We start from the raw sequence: 18,620 nt of genomic DNA, 5'->3' as shown, positions 1-18,620 counted from the left end.
ACTAGATCGTTACAAATGGCATGGCATATTGGTCTCTACACATATTTAAAAAACTAAATGTTTATTCATTGACAGATGTGGGCATTGCTGGCAGAGACAGCACTTATTACCCATCCCTAACTGCCTTCAGCAAGGTGGTGTTGAGACATTTACATGGAACCATTGCCGCCTGTGTGGTGAATGTATTTAATTGTTTTTCTCTCTGTTTTTCTTCCAGCTAAACATTTACAGCACTTTCCGTTTTATTTTTAGTTAAATAACAATTTGGTACAGAAGTGGATGACGTCAGTTAGCCCTTCCAATGTATGCCAGCTCTTTAGTGCAGCTGTTCAATGGGTGCCTCTTTCCAGTAAGTTCCTATGGCCCTGTAATAATTTCCCTTCAAATACTTTCATGTTACTAGTAAATTTTCTTCCTTCACCATTTCAGGCAACGCATTCCAGGCCATAACAACCCACTGTGAAATGAGTGCTTCCTCCTGTTGGTCCCTTCTTTTACATTTTGGAACCTTCATTCTTGTCAGCTTGGAAAGCACTGAATCAGGAGACTGTGGGTTCATGTCAAGGTCTACAGACTTGAGGCCAAAATGTCTAGGGTCATATCCCAGTGCAGTACTACAATGTCGGTCTTTTGGATGAAGTCTCTTCACACTCAGGTCAACATTAAGGACTCTGCAGTAGTATTTAGAAAGAATAGTGAGGATTCTCTCTCGTACTCCGGCCACTATCTGTCCCTCACTCAACATCACTCGTCTAGTTATCAGTTCTGGTTATCATTCTGTGGTTGGATGTAAGAGATTGCTGTGTGAAAATTGGCCACTTTGCCCCCCTGTATTACATGGTGAATCTAAAACAATTAGATCTAAAGCTAATCCAATCAGAGATATTCCCCTTTTCCTACCCATCTCTCCCCCACCCTCCCTGCACCTTCTTCTCAGGTGGTCCCTTAGGAATGAGGATGACTTGCTTCCACTCTAGTTATATGGGTTCTGAGGTGACTGTGACTCCAGTTATATGGGTTCTGAGGTGACCGTGAAGCCAATATAGGATCGGCAGACTCTTCCACAAATGAGGAGGAGGCACATGATATGATGGGCAGGTGGGTGATGTGTGTGGTGGAGCACTCCTTCTGTGACACAGCCTCTGTTGCCCTGAATGCACTGACTCAAGATTCTCAATGCCATCCAACATGCTCCTTCTCCACTTTGAGCTAGGGACTCCCAAAGTCATTGCGGATGCTGCAATTTTGTCAATGATGCTTTCAGGACATTCACAAGTCTTTTCCTATGTTTATCTGGTAACCTCTTCCCATATATAAATTTAAATTAAATTTTTAAATTTTTTTAAATTTAAATTTTTTAAAAATTTTATTTACAGCGTGGTAACAGGCCCTTCGGGCCCAACGAGTCCATGCCGCCCATTTTAAACCCAATTAACCTACCCGTACGTCTTTGCAATGTGGGAGGAAACCGGAGCACCCGGAGGAAACCCACGCAGACACAGGAGAACATACAAACTCCTTACAGACGGCGACGGGAATCGAACCCCAATCGCCTGCGCTGTAAAAGCGCCACGCTAACTGCTACGCTACCGTGCCTTGGAATTAAGTATCCATTTGGCTGCATGGTGTCAGGTATATGAATAGCACAGCCTGCCCAATGGGAACCAACTGAGGGTAATTAAGACCTCAGTGCTGTGAATGATGACCTGGGAGAGACTTACTGTCAATGGATTTGGATGACCTGGTCTATATGTGATCTCAGACTCACAGCAAAGTGCTTGAGTCTTCACCGCCCTCTGAGATGGCTGAGGAAACTACCCAGTTGTGGAAGATGCTTCACCAGCATCTTTTCAAGGGTAGTTAGCAAAAAAAAGGCAGGCATGGTAATGTAGCAGATAGCGTAACGCTATTACAGCGCCAGCGACCCAGGTTCAATTCTGGCCGCTGTCTGTAAGGAGTTTGTACATTCTCCCCATATCTGCGTGTGTTTCCTCCGAGTGCTCCAGTTTCCTCCCACGTTCCAAAGACGGACAGGTTAGGAAGTTGTGGGCAGGCTATGTTGGCACTGGAATCGTGTCGACACTTGCGGGCTGCCCCCAGAACACACTACACGAAATTTGCATTTCACTGTGTGTTTTGATGTACATGTGACTAATAAAGATATCTTATCAAAAGGCAGCAAATGCAGAGTCTATGTCCCATAAAAGAATTTTAAAAATGCTGATTGTCTTCTTCAGATTCCTGTCGTGTGGTTGACGCTGTTGGACAAACCCCTGAATTAAATGAACGAGCTAGGGAGGAAGCAACAAGAATGTTTCTTCCCAGAGTTCCACACGCCAGGAAGTGAGGACTGAATACCGAGATGCGTCTCTCTGTTTAATCAGCTCAACGGTGCTGATACAACCTTTGTTTGGCTAATGAGGAATTAAATTATTCATGTACTACTTTCATTAAATATTTCAATTAGTAATAAAATTAATAATGAGTCCATAAACTTTTATGTACACAGAATAATGGCTGCTCCTGTTTTGTGCTTAGAAGAGCTATTCTAGGCAGCTAGCTGCTGCAGCCACAATAGATTATACTAATAAAACCTTCCAGAGCATAGCCCCAAGTGAACTGGACTGTACTCCAGTAACTGAAGGCAGCAGATTACATTGGAAATGGGCCGTTAATCTTACTTTAGGAAAACAAATTCTGCTTTCAATAAAGTCATTCGTCATCCTCAGAGTGGGAAAACATCCTGCATTCCTGGGGTCTCTGCCTTGTTACTGTGGTTAATCCAGACCCTCAATTATAAACAAATGACTCTGCAGGTACATTTACTGTGACAAAATGGTGGGTTGGGGAGAGAGGATGAAATGACACTGTATTCAGGTGAAATGCAAATCCTTCTCTGTAAAGCAGGAAATGGCAGCTTCCCTGAGATTTTTTAATCCCAATTTTCCTTATTTCCTTCTTGGAGGACCTGTATCATGGAATTAGCTATTTGACAACTCATATGACAACTCATGTGACACCTCAGGAGGTGTGTGTGTGGCTTGAAGACCACCCAAGGTAATAGTGTGAAGTCCAGCTATGGACCTGATATGCAAAGAAGTTGGGTGAATTTAAAAACAATGGTAGTTAAAAATTAATTTCACAAAATATTGTATGGTGCTTTACAGAGTTACCAAATGAAATTTGTTGCCAGGTCACACAGAGAGATACCGAGTCTTTTGGCCAGAAGCTGGAGGAAGGTGTAGAGTTAAAGATGGAAAGAGAAGCAAAGGGGAAGAGAGATTTAGGGAGTGAATCTCAGAACCCAGGGCTTTGGCAGCTGATGATACAGCCATCATCGAGGGAGAAATCAAACTCAACGTGATCAATGGTTCAGAGTTGGAGGATTACAGATATCTAGGGAGCGTTGTGCAGCTGGAGGAGATAGGACGGATACGACATGCAACATTTAGTCCAACTGACTGATGATGGATTTCTTGGCAATGTTTTGGATGGGATTCTTAATCTCAGATTTGTTATTGCTGGTATTTCACTCTCTGTAGTATAGTTTGAAATGCCGTCTCAGACAAATCTCCATGGTTGGCAGAAACTAACAGTCCCATCGGGGTTTTTACTCGTGAAGAGCAGGAACAGATTATCACATTGGCCTTTGTCCTCTTCACACACCTCAGCTTGGGACACCTGATAAAACTCCCCATAAGACATAAAAACTGCCAACTATTGCTGGATCAGTTTCACTGGAGTGCAGTGCATTGTGTTCTGATTTGTCTTGTTATTCATGTAGTGAAAAGGCCTATTTATTCTTGCACTTTACATGTGTTTGAGTAAAGAAGAGGGAGGAAGGAAAATTGAAAGAGGTCCCTAAGGATTCCTAATGTGACTCTGTTGATATTTTCATTCACTCACTTCTACATTTTACAAAAAGTCTGCAAGTTGGAGGTAAGTTGGCCACTGACTGAGGAGTAATTGTTGGCCAGAACGCCAGGAAGACCTCTCTTGTTCTTTCCCTATCAAACATTAACATGGCCGCACTTCTGACAATGCAGCACTCTTCCTCTACTGCTCTAGCAGGTCAACTTAGAACCTTTGTTTATGTTCTGAACCAACTGGAACACTCTTCCCTGTGGATCAAGTCAAGCCTCATACATCAAAGAAAGGGAAGACTGAGGGGTGAATTAATGAAGGGGCTACCACAGGGTGAAGCAAATAGAATGGATGCATTGAAGGGCCTGACACATAAAGGACATGAGAAACCAGGAACTGAAGTAGGCCACCAGCCCCTCAAACCTCTCCAGCCATTCAGTGTGATCATGGCTGATAAACCTTAGGCCTTCTCCTCCTCTGTGCCAGATCCCCATCACCTTCAATGCTCTGGTCTTTCAAAAAATTATCTAACTCCACTCTTCCAATGAGGTAGCTTCTGCAGTTCCCTGAGGCAGAGAATTCCAAAGATTCACCACCTCCTGAGAGAAGAAATTTCTATATACCTCAGTTTTATATGACAGGTCCCTTATCATGAAACAATCATGCTCTGTTCAAGATTCTCTCACGAGTGAAAACATCGCAACATCTATTCCAATGCTCCCTTAGGATCTTATATGTTTCAGTAAGATCACCCCTCACTCTTCTCAACTCCAAGGAATACAGACCCAACTGTTTAGCTTCTCTTGACAGGACAACCCTCTAATCCTAGGAGGTAGTCCAGTGAACCTAACATTGCCTCAAATGCTATTATATCCTTTCTTAGATAAGAGGACCAAATCCGTGCACAGTATTCAATTTGTGGCCTCACCAGCACCCTGCACAACAGTAACAAAACTTCCCTATTTCCAAACTACAGCCCCTTTGCAAGGGAAAAGAACTATAAGTAAATCTGACAGTATTCAATGGAGAGGGGTGGGAAGGAGAGGATTATATGGAGTATAATCCATCATGGAATCCATTGGGGCTAAATGGTTGTTACTGTGGGATAGAAACAATTTTGTGACATATTACTGTGTAACTAGCACTTTGCATCATTCTAGTGAAGGTTCAAGAACTAGAAAAGAAACAAAAATATCTTCTGATGCAAGATCATCAACCTGAAATGTTACCTCAGTTTCTCCCTACACATATGCTGCTTGATCTGCTGAACATGTCCAGCATTTTCTTTTCACTTACGATTTTCTGACCGATTTTTGTGAAGGTGGCCCCAGTGGAACCAACATATTAGGGGTCATTAATTGATCGAACCAGCAAAGTTGGTAGAAAACAGATTTGTTTTTAACAAAGTGGTTTGAATTCTAAAACGTGAGGATGTCTGTTCCACCTCAATGTCTTTGGGCAGATGATCTGTCCCCAAGAATTTCACACAGCTGAGGCTGTAGAGTGGAAAATTTGATGCTTAGCTGGAATGGGAACAACAGGAGGCTAGGAATAAGCCACACGTTAACCAAGAAACTGTCTTCACTAAAATCTTTATTCCTTGGAGGGAAGCCTTGTGATAAATCAGCAGGAGTTTTGGGCACTGAGTCTGACGTGGATTCCCAGACCTCAGGCTGCTTTTCTTCTTTGTGCTTTCTGCTGCTGGACTTATTTTCACAATGCCCAAGTGAGTTATGTGCTGTAAGCTAGCCTCAGGCCCCGGCATGCTAAATGTGGCTCTAAATATACATTACCGAGCAATCAGGTTGGAATACAGGAAGGGATTTATGTGGCAATTTCCCAGGGACATGAGTGAGGCAGAGGGCAAGTAGTGTCCTGGGCCTCTTGCCAGTAAACATCTACCATGCAGACATTCACACCCTAATGAAAAACGTATGATCTTGTCTGCCCAAATTCCGACAAATTCCTGCACATACCCCTTCTTTTTAACAGCACAGGAGCACCTCAAACCAATATTTGTCTTTGAAGCCTTGTCACAGATATAATGCAGAGAAACACTGCTGTAAACTTCCACAGAGAAAGATCCTGCAATGACCGAAGAACCTGTTATAACAGTGATGTTTGGGGAAATAAATATTGGCCGGGGTACTGGAGAAAACTGCTTTGTTTCTCTTTCAGAGTGCACTGTGGGATGGTTGACCCCACCCAGAAACAGCAGATGAGGCCACAGTTTAAATTCTCATACTAAAGGCGGCACCTCTGAGAGTGCGGCACTCCCTCAGTACTGTATTAAAGTTTCAAAGAGGGCATCTGTTGGCATGACATGGGAATGAGGGACTCTTTCTTGAAATTGTCCTTTATAACCATGTGCATCTATGTACACATTAGCTGTACAGTTCTTATAGCCTGAACTTTGGTAAGCAATGTTTTCCAGTCTTATGAAATGGCCCAACTAATGTGTTAGAATGAGGCACAATCAATCAGCAGAGTCTCGGTTACTATTGGTTCTCCTTTGCCTGCTCTCTCTCCACCACTATAGCTAAACTGTTGATGTGATTCATGGAATAAAATAAGGGGGAGAAAGTGGATATGGTGTGTTTTAATTTTTGGAAAGAGTTTGATAAATCCAACACACGTGGTTGGTCTACTAAGTTAGAGCAGAGGGAATTGGGAGGTAACACACTGACATGGATTGAGAAATGGTTATCAGACAGAAAACAATGAGTGAGAATAGACACGTTGTTCTTAGGTAGGCAGGCTGTGACTATTGGGGTACTGCAGGGATCAGTGCTTGGGGCCCCACTTTTTTACAATTGATTATAAATGATTTCATTGCACTTCCAAGTTTGCTGACAATATGAAATTGTGATTAGGGAGAAGGACGTAAAGAGTTTTGAAGAGGATCTGAACAAGCTGAGTGAGAAAGACGAGAATATGGTAAAAGCTATCCACTTTTGTGCACACAACAGAAAAGTGGTTAACTGGTGAGAGATAGGGTAGCGTTCATGCAAAGGACCTGGGTGTACGTACACGAGTCTCTGAAAGCCAACATGCAGGTACAGCAAATGATTAAGAGAGCCAATGGCCTTTATTATGAGGTGATTTGTGTACAGAAGTATGGCTGTCTTATTTAAATTGCAAGGGGTTTTGCTGTGACAGAACTTAAGTATTGTGTCCAATGTTTGATCTTATTACCTAAGTAAGGTTGTATTTGCCACAGGGAGGAAGTGTGGCAAAAAACCACTGGACTGTTTTGAGGGATGGCAGGTTTGCCATGTAAGGAGAGATTGAGTAGACCAGGACTGTATTCTCTAGAGTTCAGAAGAATGAAAGGAGGTCTCATTGAATTTTACAAAGTTCTTACAAGGTTTGTTTCCCTTGACTATGGAATCTAGGACCAGAGGCCACAGTTTCAGAACAAGGAGTAGACTGTTTAGCAATGGGATGAAGAGAAATTTCTCCTCTCCAAGGCTGTTGAACCTTTAGAATTCTCTACCTTGGAGGGCAGTAGTCACTGTTCATTCAAAATGCAGATCAATGGAAGATCTGCTACAGCCCTGATGAATGGTGGACCAGACCAGATGGCCAACTCCTTCTTGTTGTTCTTATATTGTTATATTCTTCGCATGAGAAATGGAAGAAGGAGTAAATTATACAGCTTCTCAAACCTGTGCCACCATTGGATAAGATATTAGTCCTTTACCAAATCTCCATTCCAATTCCCTTCATGTCTGAAAATCGATCCTTGACTATACTCAATGATGAGGCATGGTTGAGATTTTCAAGCAATTTCCTTTCAACTCAGCCACATCTGGTCAACCTCTTAATTTGAGATTGAGGAAAAGCCTCTCAGTATCTCCCATGTCACTCCCACTCAGAACTCCACTTATTCTTCTGAAGTCCAACAAGCAAAGGCTGATCTTACTCAACACCTCCACCAAGAATAACCTCCTCATCTCCAGAATCAACCTGAAGAATCTACACTGCACTGACTCCAGGGTAGGCTGATCTTCCTACAGCTGTGGAAACCAAAACTGTACACGATGCTCCAAATGTTAGGACTGGTGAGACCACACTTGGAGTATTGTGTGTAGTTCTGGTCGCTCAGCTATAGGAAGGATGTCATTTAGTTGGAAAAGGTGCAGAAAAGATTCATAAGGATGTTGCTGGGACTGGAAGGCTTATTAGGAGAGGTTGGATAGGCCTGGACTTTTTTTCTCTGAAGTGTAGGAGGCTGAGGGGTGACCTTATAGAGGTATGTAAAATCATGAGGAACATAGATAGGGTGAATGGTCACAATGAGGGTAGGGGAATCTAAAACTAGAGGACATAGGTTTAAGGTGAGAGGGGAAAGATTTAAAAGGGACCAGAGGGACAACTTTTTCAGGCGGAGGGTGGTGGGTGTATGGAACAAGCTGCCAGAGGAAGCTGAAGAGGCAGGTACAATTACAATGCTTAAAAGACATTTGGACAGGTACATGGATAGAAAAGGCATGCAAGGATATGGGCCAAACATAGGCAAATGGGACTAGCTCAGATAGACATCTTGGTCAGCATGGACAAGTTGGACCAAAGTGCCTGTTTCCATGCTCTGTAACTCTATGAAGTCTTTCTGAAACCCCACACAATCTCAGCAAGATATCTTTACTTTTGGCTTCCATCCCTCTTGCAATAAGGGCATCATTGCCTTCCTATTGCTTGCTCTACCTGCATGCTTATTATCTGCACCTCAATAAGGCAGTGGCTTGGAGGCCATGGCTCCCACCCCCATTTCCAGATTCTTCATCCAGAGAAAAAAAAGTCTCATGGCAACAATTTTTAAAGGACTGAACCTACATCATGTTGACTCAGATTTCCATTTCCTTTCTTCCTCTCAGCCCTGAATTCACAAAATAACTTAACTGCTAGCAATACGGCAGCTTCCACTTTTAAAAGAAATCACAAATGTCTATAACAGCCCTAAACAAACTCTCCCCTCCCACACCAGAGTGCAGCCTGTTATTTCTGGATCAGGAACCCACGAGTTTCAGTCTTTTGTCTTCATTATTCATTCATGTGCTGTTAGCAGATAGACTGACTGAGTGCAGGCAATACATTTTTTCGGTATCATAACTGAACACAGTGGGTAAAGTGGGAAGAGAAGCATTGTGTGGAAAAGTTCAATCGATAGACCACAAGACCCTCCAGGAGCAGATATCGATTTGAGAAGCAAGACATTGTTAAAACACAATGTAAGTACCCATTGGCTGTAAAATTACTTGCAGCTTATCTGATGTTGACTTGCCTGCAACCTCCTGTACTTCTTCATATTTAATGAACTTCCCCACCATTCTCTCTATACACCTGCAACACGCCAATGATATCCAAGTGCTGCTTGCAAATAAAATGAATGTTGCCCCCACGTAAAGAGACACAAGAGACCGCAGATGCTGGAATCTGGAGCAAAACAACAAACTGCTGGAGGAACTCAGTGGGTCGAGCAGCATCTGTGGGGAGAAGGAATTGACGATGATTCAAGCCGAGACCCTGCGTCAGGACCCGAAACGTCAACAATTCCTTTCCCCCACGGATGCTGCTCGACCCGCTGAGTTCCTCCAGCAGTTTGTTTATTGCACCGTGTAAGGTTCTGATAGAGCAGCCAATTGAGATACTGTCAATTAGGCCTGTTGTAATAATGCAATGGAGTGTTTGAAAGGGTTCTACAGTAGACTCATTGCTCTAAAAAAACTTTAATTCTGCACTTTTTTAAGCTCCATTATTGTTTGCTTTTCTGGAAGACATTAGCTTGGGTTTTCCAATCACGTTGTCAAGGGTAACTCATTCCTACCCATCCCATGGATAAAGGTAGGCCATTAGTTCCTTCAGGTGCCAGATACCTACTGGTATCTGGTTCAGCACCCTGGATCGGGTTTGCACACTAATCAGCTGTTGTGGTGGGCACTGACTGAACAGTTTTCATCCAGAGGATGTGGGCATTGCTTGCAAAGCTTACATTTATGACCACCCCAGTTCTCTTGAATCCAATGTTTTGCTTGGTCATTTCAGTGGACTCTTACAACTCAAACATATTGCTGTAAGTCTAGAGTCACAGCTGAAAATTGAGCAAAATCCCACTGTGGTACATGGTGAACATGAATTCAGTGATTCTATGGTGAGTGGATTATCGTGAAAAAAAAAGTCATTTGTTTCTGGGAAAGGAATCTGCCATCCCTACCTACTGTCACTTATTAAAAGAAAACATAGATTGGATTTATCCCCTTTTTGGTTCACTAAATGTGCTGTGTTTAGGACTAAAGTTGCTCTTATGTGTGATTTTTTTTGCATAAGAAAGTACAGTAGGTGCTTTTTCATCCAATTTCTAGCAGAAATGTACCTTTCTTTAATGCCTTTCATAACAAAAGTGTGTGAAGCATCATTTTATTTACAATGTTGGAAGTATGGCATTCAATTCATCCTCAGCAAGGTCTCAAAATAATAATCAAAAAATTTGTTTTTGTTGAGATGATATTGACTGGCCAGAAGATTAGGGCAACTACCTTGATCTTTGCAATAATATCCTGGAGTTTTTAATAGAGTCATGAAGTCATACAGATAAAGGCCCTTCAGCTCACTGTGTCTGCACTGATCGTCAACCACCAGCTGTAGAATCCACCAGTCAGGCTACAAGTAGAGAAGAGTTCTGGACACCACATTGTAAAAGGGATGCGACAGCACTGGAGTGGGTGCAAATGAGATTTACAAGGTGTTGCCATGGTTGGAGAATGTTATGCATCAGGGAAGATTGCACAGGCTGGGATTGTTTTCTTTGCAGCAGTGAGTATGGAGGAGAGACTTCATTTAGTTGGTAATCCTGGACTAACCCCATTCTCATTTTTCCCACATTCTCACCAACTCACCCCCAGATTGTACCACTCATGGGACTAGCCCTGGCGGACACCTTGGTTGAGTTGGTGAGATAGGCCTGTTTCTGTGCTGTATGACTCTGTGACTCTATGACTTACTAAAGACAAATTACAGTGGCCAATTAACCTGGACATCTTTGGGATGTGGGAGGAAACCGGAAACACCCAGAGGAAATCCAGGCCGTCACAGCAAAGATGTGCTGACATCACACAGACATCACCCGAGGTCAGGATTGAACCTGGGTCTCCAGCGCAGTGAAACAGAGGCTCTACTAGCTACACCACCATGCCGCAATCTTTAATTAAAACAGCAAATGAGGTTTTAGTTCCATAATTCAACCAAATGACACTACTTTCAACAGCATAAGACTTCTAAGAGCACTGCAACATCAGCTCAAGTTCCTGGAGTGGAACTTGAACTGGATATTCTGATTCAGAGGTGGGAGTGCTACCAACTGAACCAAGGCCTTCACCTTACCCACAATACGTGGCTGAGTATTATTTCGCCTCATGACAAGCTACGTTGGACAATGTGCTGCTTTCCCTGTGTTGCTGGCATGGTAAGAACAAAAAACAAATAAAATATTTTGTCTTCATAGGGCTCCTTCATGGAGCAAGTGGTGTCATGTTCCATTGAGTTAGATTACCCCATCGAAGGCATGATGGCCTATTGCCCATTGGCCAATAAACATTAAGGCAGAGCAGCAGCTTGTGTTTGAGAACCTTAGGAAGAGGTTGTGTCACTTTGAGCAAGACAGCACTAATTCAAATGAAGTGGAGAAGTCAATTTCTCACATCAGATTTGGGACTTGAAAGCCTGTGGGGTGAAGCATCATGAGACAGAGACAGTTCAATCACATTGTTACAAATTCTCCACTTAATGCTTTCAGAACATGGGATAATTTCTTTTATTGGCCAAAGTCTACGATATGGTCCTGCTTGAGCTGTAGAATCCACAAGTTAGGCTACAAATAGAGAAGAGTTCTGGACACCACATTGAAAAAGGGACGTGACAGCACTGGAGTGGGTGCAAATGAGATTTACAAGGTGTTGCCAGGGTTGGAGAATCTTATGCATCAGGGAAGATTGCACAGGCTGGGATTGTTTTCTTTGCAGCAGTGAGTATGGAGGAGAGACTTCATTTAGTTGGCAAAATTGCGTGAGGACTGGATGGAGTGCTTCAGGAGGACACACTCCTCTAAGCAGGAACATCAGGAACAAGGGATCCTCAATTTAAAACTGTTGGCAGAAGATTTAGTGTGGAGATAAGGACTTATTTTCACTCAGAGGGTAGTTAGGGTCGAGAACTCACTGGCTGAAAGTATAATAGAGCGAGATACTGTTATTATATTTTAAAAACACCTTATGTGCCATAACTATAAGGCCATAGAACTAGGAGTGGGAATGGGATAAAGCAGGATAACTCTTTTTCATATGACAAAGAGATAATGGACTGAATGCCTTAATTCTGTTCTGAAGATATCTATTACAATTACCATCACATCTGAGATTGGAAGCTCAGCAGGCTCTCCCCTAATGCCCAGGATTTTGCTGTTTTCCATTCCTCGTCTTGCCAGACCACGTAATTCCTGGACCTAAGTGTATGAGTGGGTAATGCATTACAGAGTTGCAGCGTTCCCTCCAATTTTTGCCTTTTTTTGGTGCTCCCCACACCCTCAATCTATAACCACCCACAACACAGAGGGAGACCAGAAACTCATTGTGTTGACACATCCAACTTGTGACCTTCAGCTGGTGGTAATAAGCACTCAGTCTTGATTCTGTCACTGCCCATTTACCTGCTAACTCTTTTTATTCATTTTGTAGATAAAACATTTATTGGGTTTGAGGCAGTGAGAAAAATCTAATATGAAATTCCTATTTCACAACCTTTCAAGATAGAAACCTAAGCAGTCACCTCTGGAGCTCAGGGAGAGGCACTTTGAATCAAATAATGAATAGTGTTAAAGCTCTCTCCTCACTTCTAATGGTCCTCATTAAAACAAACTAAAGACTACATTACCGGCAGCACCACATAAATCTCAGGGCAGATAATGGAAAAAGGTTACTTGCAACTCGATAGCTACAGAAAGCCCTGTGCATGCTCCAATTGTACTGAAAAACAACTCTCACTTCAGATAGAAGCCAGTTGATGATTGCCCAACACATTGATGCAATCACAATGAAGGCATGCCAGTGGCTCTTACTTCATTAGGAGTGTGAGGAGATTTGGTATGTCACCAAAGACTCTTGCAAATTACTACAGATGTACGGTGGAGAGTATTCTGACTGGATACATCACCGCCTGGTACGGAGGCTCCAATGTGCAGGATCCAAAGAGGACGCAGAGGGTTGTAGACTCAGCCAGCTCCATCACGGGCACAAACCTCCTCACTATCAAGGACATCTTCAGGAGGCGGTGCCTCAAGAAAGCGGCATCCATCAGTAAGGACCTTTACCATCCAGGAAATGCCCTTTTCCCATTACTGCTATCAGGGAGGAGGTACAGGAGCCTGAAGACCCACACTCAACGTTTTAGGAACAGCTTCTTCCCCTCTGCCATCAGATTTCTGAACGGTCCATGAACCCATGAAAACTACCTCATTATCCTCTTTTGCACAATTTATTTATTTTATGAACTAAACATCAATTGCTGTTTGTGGAAGGGTGCTCCAAACATATACCTCACTTCCAAAAGACTTAGCCCTAATACTTAGATGAAGCCTCTTCTTTTAGCTTCTACTCCAATGGTTTCCCTAAATGTCTCAAGAGCAGGTCCAATTGCCCCATCTCAAGCCTAATTTTATGCAGGGAGCTGGTGTATTTTCTCTCCTCAATTGATACCTTCAGGCAGTGCAATGACATTCCAATCACACTTGATGTTTGCTCAGTTCCTTTCTGAAATTTATGAGGAGAAACTGATTTCATTGGCAGGAGAACAAAGGCTTAAGGAAACTGAGAAAAGACTCGGAGGAATACAGGGGCTCCTCAGGTTATGGTAGACCTGACTACGGAAATCTAACTTCACGCAAATTATCCCATAGACGCTCTGAGCTGAACAAATAATGTTAAAATGTCTTGTGGTATTCATTAACAACTTATTACAGTATGCATTCCATTTGTTTAATTATGGGTAGTGTTCGGGTGAACATAGAAGATATCCAATGAAATGAAAGAATTATAGCAAGTGTATGCAGAGCAATACGATGTGCATAGCTACAGAAAATGGACGATAGCACGATGCTGTACTGAGACAAAGTGAGGCTGCACATGAGGAAAGGAAGCCTCAACAATTTTGGCAATAGTTTTTTTCTTGATTTTGGCAGAAATTGTTCATTTCTGACTTGTGGAAAATTCAGTTTACTGACAGTTCTCAGGAATGGAACAAATATGTAACCTGGAGACTGCCTGTATATTTTATACAATGCCTTGTTACAATCCAGACTGTACTTCCTGAGAGGGGTCAACCCCATTGTTCAAAAAGGAAACCATATAAGTTAAACAGAAAAATATTTACATGGTTAAAGGCAAACAACAAGATAACAGGTTTTATTTGGACAAAGAGCCGACAGTAGCCTGATAGCCTGGGTGTCCTCCTGTTGTGCTGCGATATTCTCCATTTCCAGTATCAACAATTTTTACATTTCTGTTAACAAAATTAACCAAAAACCTATTTAAATCTTTATGCTTGTAGTTTGCTGATTAAGAGTCAATTAGCAATTGTACCCAGCACTGTAAGTTAGCAACTTTGCAAATCGACCAACATGAAGGTCTGATGCGATTGGAATAGCAATTCATGAAGGAAGCTGCGACAAGCAACTCCTCCGTCTCGGGAAGATTCAAGCAGTGTGTATACTCAGAATGCAGACTCCACTACTTCTGGCATGAACGTGCTACTTGCTGGTCCACAAATCTAATTCCTCCTGCTCCAGTCACCTTGTGAGACACATTTTACATCTATGCTGATGAAAATATGTTTCAAAAATAAATCTCTATTTCATGGTTCTATTGTTCAAATGCTTTACTCAGCCTGAATACATTGTAATATGGAATTGTAGCAGTGAATAAACAGTGTATTAGAGAGAAATCAATGGCTATCTGTGTTGTGTTACCAAGTGTTGTGCAGAATGCATGGCCATTAATGGGTGCTAATTGGTGTAAGAAACAAATGACCCCCAAGGACCTAATCAATATGAAATTTACAATCACAGAACCACTATTGACAATTAAGAAATGCACTGTCCCTTAGCCAACAACTTGCTAATCAATCTCAGGTCAATTTGTTAAATCAAGAATCAACCATCTGGTGATCTCTGTAAGTAGCTAAGTCAATTATAAATCAGGAAATGGATTATGACACAGGTCAAATAGGAACTAATACTGCACCATATCAGGCATTGTTTACATTGGACCTTGTCTGCTCTCTCATATTCATACATAGCCTAAGGAACATAGCAAAGGAGAAAGATCATCGAGCTCCTAAATTAGATTAAGGCTGATTAACCCTATTTATCAACTTAGTTCTTGTATCCTTACCTATCAAAAATTGAGCAGTCACAGGTTTGACACTTCCAGCTGACATTCCGATCTCAACAGATTATTTAGAAGAGAGAATTCCAGATCTGTACAATCCTTTGGGAAATGAGCCCCTGGATTTTCATTCAAAGCCTAGCACATCAGATAGGCTGATTTATCCTCACTTCCTGTGCTAAATCTATGGACTTCAATGAACAGAATTATGGAAATGGAGTACATCAAGCATTTGGTGCATGTGATTGAGGATAAATTTCTAATGCAATGACTTTTATTTGCATTCTAACCAAAGAAGGGAACAGGTGCCCTGTTCTACGTGATGCCCTTTTAGAACACAGCTATTGGTTGGTTATGTTGTTTCTATGAATCTACAATTTATTATCTTTTGTCCTCTTTTATTGTTCATACAAACTATATCTTCATGCTTTTTACACCCTCCAGGTATGAGTGACCACTCCACTAACTTTTGACTTGGGTTTTGGTTGTGTGCAGGCTTCACTGCACAAGATGGATGGCTAATTCCAGAGCCTAGGCTGCTGAGTGATAGGTGAAGAAAGTCAGAGTCCATGAGAGGCCTTGTCTGGAGGAGAGCAGAGATCTTGGTGGGTCATACAGGGCCACAGATATAGGAGGGGCGAACTATGGAGGCAGCGATGAGACAAGGTGTTTACATAGGTAGATATCTGAGAAAGCTCTACAACTCTGCTGCTGACTGCATAGAATGGCATCTTTGAAATGTTAAGCGAGGCATCTACAACTCCCACAAGTACCTCAAGTCTGAAACCCCTTAACTTACTGTGAGCTATTTACATAGACCTGTAACAGGTCCTAACCTGACATGATTTGTTTGTGGTATAATATCAGCTCCCTTCCAATTTCAAAGGACCATTCATGTGAACAGAACACCATCAGAGAAAGTAATTACAGACTGAAGACCTTTTCCTGCTTAGTCTCTTGAAAGGGACTAGAGGAATGGATTATTGTTTGTGAGCCATAGATAACACATTCAAAGGAAAGCTCAAACACTGCTGCATGTGGTACCAGCAAGTTCCACAAGCAACAACTTCAAAGGTTGCTGAATTACATGAACGTTAATGGGATTACATCATTTTATCTATTTTGCTCCATCTATGTATGAGAAACTAATCGGGTTACTGAATGATTTGCACCTGTTGGCTTTATTCTACAGTACATGTGCAAATTTAATGGACAATTGTCTGTTCCTATTCATGATTATCAAAGCCAAATCAGCGACTTCCCTTCAACCATTCAGTTCTTGAACCAACCATCACAACCCTCATCACTACAGTTTAGCACCACCATTGACCACTTTGATCATTTTGCACTAAAATGGACTTTGTTTTTCTTTTGTTCTGTTTTTCTTGTAAAAATTGTGTATAATTTATGTTTAATTTATGTTTTTCTTGTGAATGCTGCTTATATGATGCTATGTGCCTGTGATGCTGCTGCAAGTAAGTTTTTCATTGCACTTGTGCATACATGGACTTGTGCATGTGGCAATAAATTCGACTTTGACAAATCAACAACCAACATTTCTATAGCACCTCTAATGTTGGTATTGGAGCTGGACTGCATTGGCACATGGGAAGATAATCAGGAGGGCAGAAATGAAAAAGGACAGATGTTTTGGAGAGTTTGAGGAGGTTACCAACAGGGAGGGGGTGAAGTTATCTGACAATCTGAAAATAAGGACAATAAACTCTTATTTAACTGAGAGCTGGGGTAGGTGAGTGAGCAGAGGGATGAAGTGGGAGCAAGAAGGTGCAGGTCAGAAATACAGGCAGCAGAGCTTGGACCTGCTCGTTTACATAGGACGGTACATGAACGTCAGCCTGAGAGAGTGCTGGAATGGTCCTATCTAGAGATAACTTGGGTGACAGGATGGCACAGCAGTTTCTGTTGCTACTGCACAGCTTCAGTGACCCAGCTTCAATCCCAGTCCCCGGTGCTATCTGTGTAGAGTTTACACCTCCTCCCTGTGGCCTTGTGGATTTCCTCTGGGTGCTCCGGTTTCCTCGCACGTCCCAAAGACGTGCTGGGAGGTTTATTTGCTTCCTTAAATTACCCCTTAGTAGATAACTAGCAAAAGAATCAAAGGGGAGCTAATGGGCACATGTGAGAGAGAATAAGATGCTGGTCAACAGGGAAATAAGGAGGAGGCAACTGATGGGATTATTCTGCTTGGAGCTATTATGGATCCACTGGATAAATGGCCTCCTTCTGTACTGTCGTAAATAACCTAACTGCCGTTAATTCATAAAGGACATTGATAAAGGTTTCAAATGACTTGGGGCAAGGTTGGAGTCGGGCAATGGCAGTCTTGGTGATGAAGAGGATATGCATTTGGGAACTCCACTCAGGATCAAATCGGATGGCAAAGTTGGGAACAAACTAGTTCATCTTTAGACAGTTGCCAAGGGAAAAGATTGGAGCACTTTAGAGAAGAAACTAATTCAATTTTGCAAAGGATTTTATCAACAAACCAGCGAACAGGAGGAAGAAAGTGGGGGAGACCATTCAACCATCTAGTGAACGTGTTTTCTTGTGGGATCAGTTAATTGTTGACTGACAGATCATCCTGTTGTCTCAATGGATTATTAACACATATTGGATGAGTGAGATGGAAAACAAAAGCTGGTTTACAAGTAGACAAAGAGAACTGTATATTAAAAAAAGAAAAAAGGTCACAAACAGAACATACCTCTCAATGACAGCACACTCATCTCTGAGACAGTAGGTCATCGGTTCAAGACGCAAGTCTGAGCTTTCATCACATAATCCTGGCTGACACAGCCCATACAGTACTGAGGTCTCATTTTACAGATATGACATTAAACCAAAATCAAGAGGATGCAGAAGATGTCATGGCAATACTTTAGAGAGCAGAAGAGGTGTCTCTGGTATTCTGACCAACATTTAACTTTCAACAATATCATCAGAACACTCACCTTTTTACTGTTTGTAGTGGATTTACTTTGTCTAAATGCCTGACTGGCTTCTGATATTACAACAGTGAGTACAGTTTAAAAATGGAGTTTGAAAGTCACTACATTAATGCAAATCTATCTTCCCACTACGTTAGGTCAGAAAAGAAGCATGTTGGCCCCTCAGCCCAGTGAGTTTATTCCTCCAGTGATGCTTTCTACAGTCCTAATTCCCATGTTTCCCTGGGAACTTTACCCTTTCCATGCAAGAGTTCCTTCAGACAATTTACATTATTTATGCTAATTTATGCTAAGTGTTGGATCATTTTGCTCGCTGTGCACCCAGCAGAATGACTGACTACCAGTCAAAAAAATC

At 42.1% G+C, this 18,620-nt stretch overlaps 1 protein-coding gene across 1 annotated transcript in view; it reads right to left on the bottom strand.

Annotated features, from left to right (window-relative positions):
- LOC127583633 (cell adhesion molecule DSCAML1) overlaps nt 1–18,620 on the bottom strand; it is a 506,127-nt gene that overhangs the window by 154,813 nt on the left and 332,694 nt on the right.

The sequence above is a fragment of the Pristis pectinata genome, chromosome 27 (assembly GCF_009764475.1).
Source record: "Pristis pectinata isolate sPriPec2 chromosome 27, sPriPec2.1.pri, whole genome shotgun sequence".
NCBI lineage: Eukaryota > Metazoa > Chordata > Chondrichthyes > Rhinopristiformes > Pristidae > Pristis > Pristis pectinata.
The sequence above is the reverse complement of the archived record's forward strand: the minus strand, read 5'-3'. Positions and strand labels throughout refer to the sequence as shown.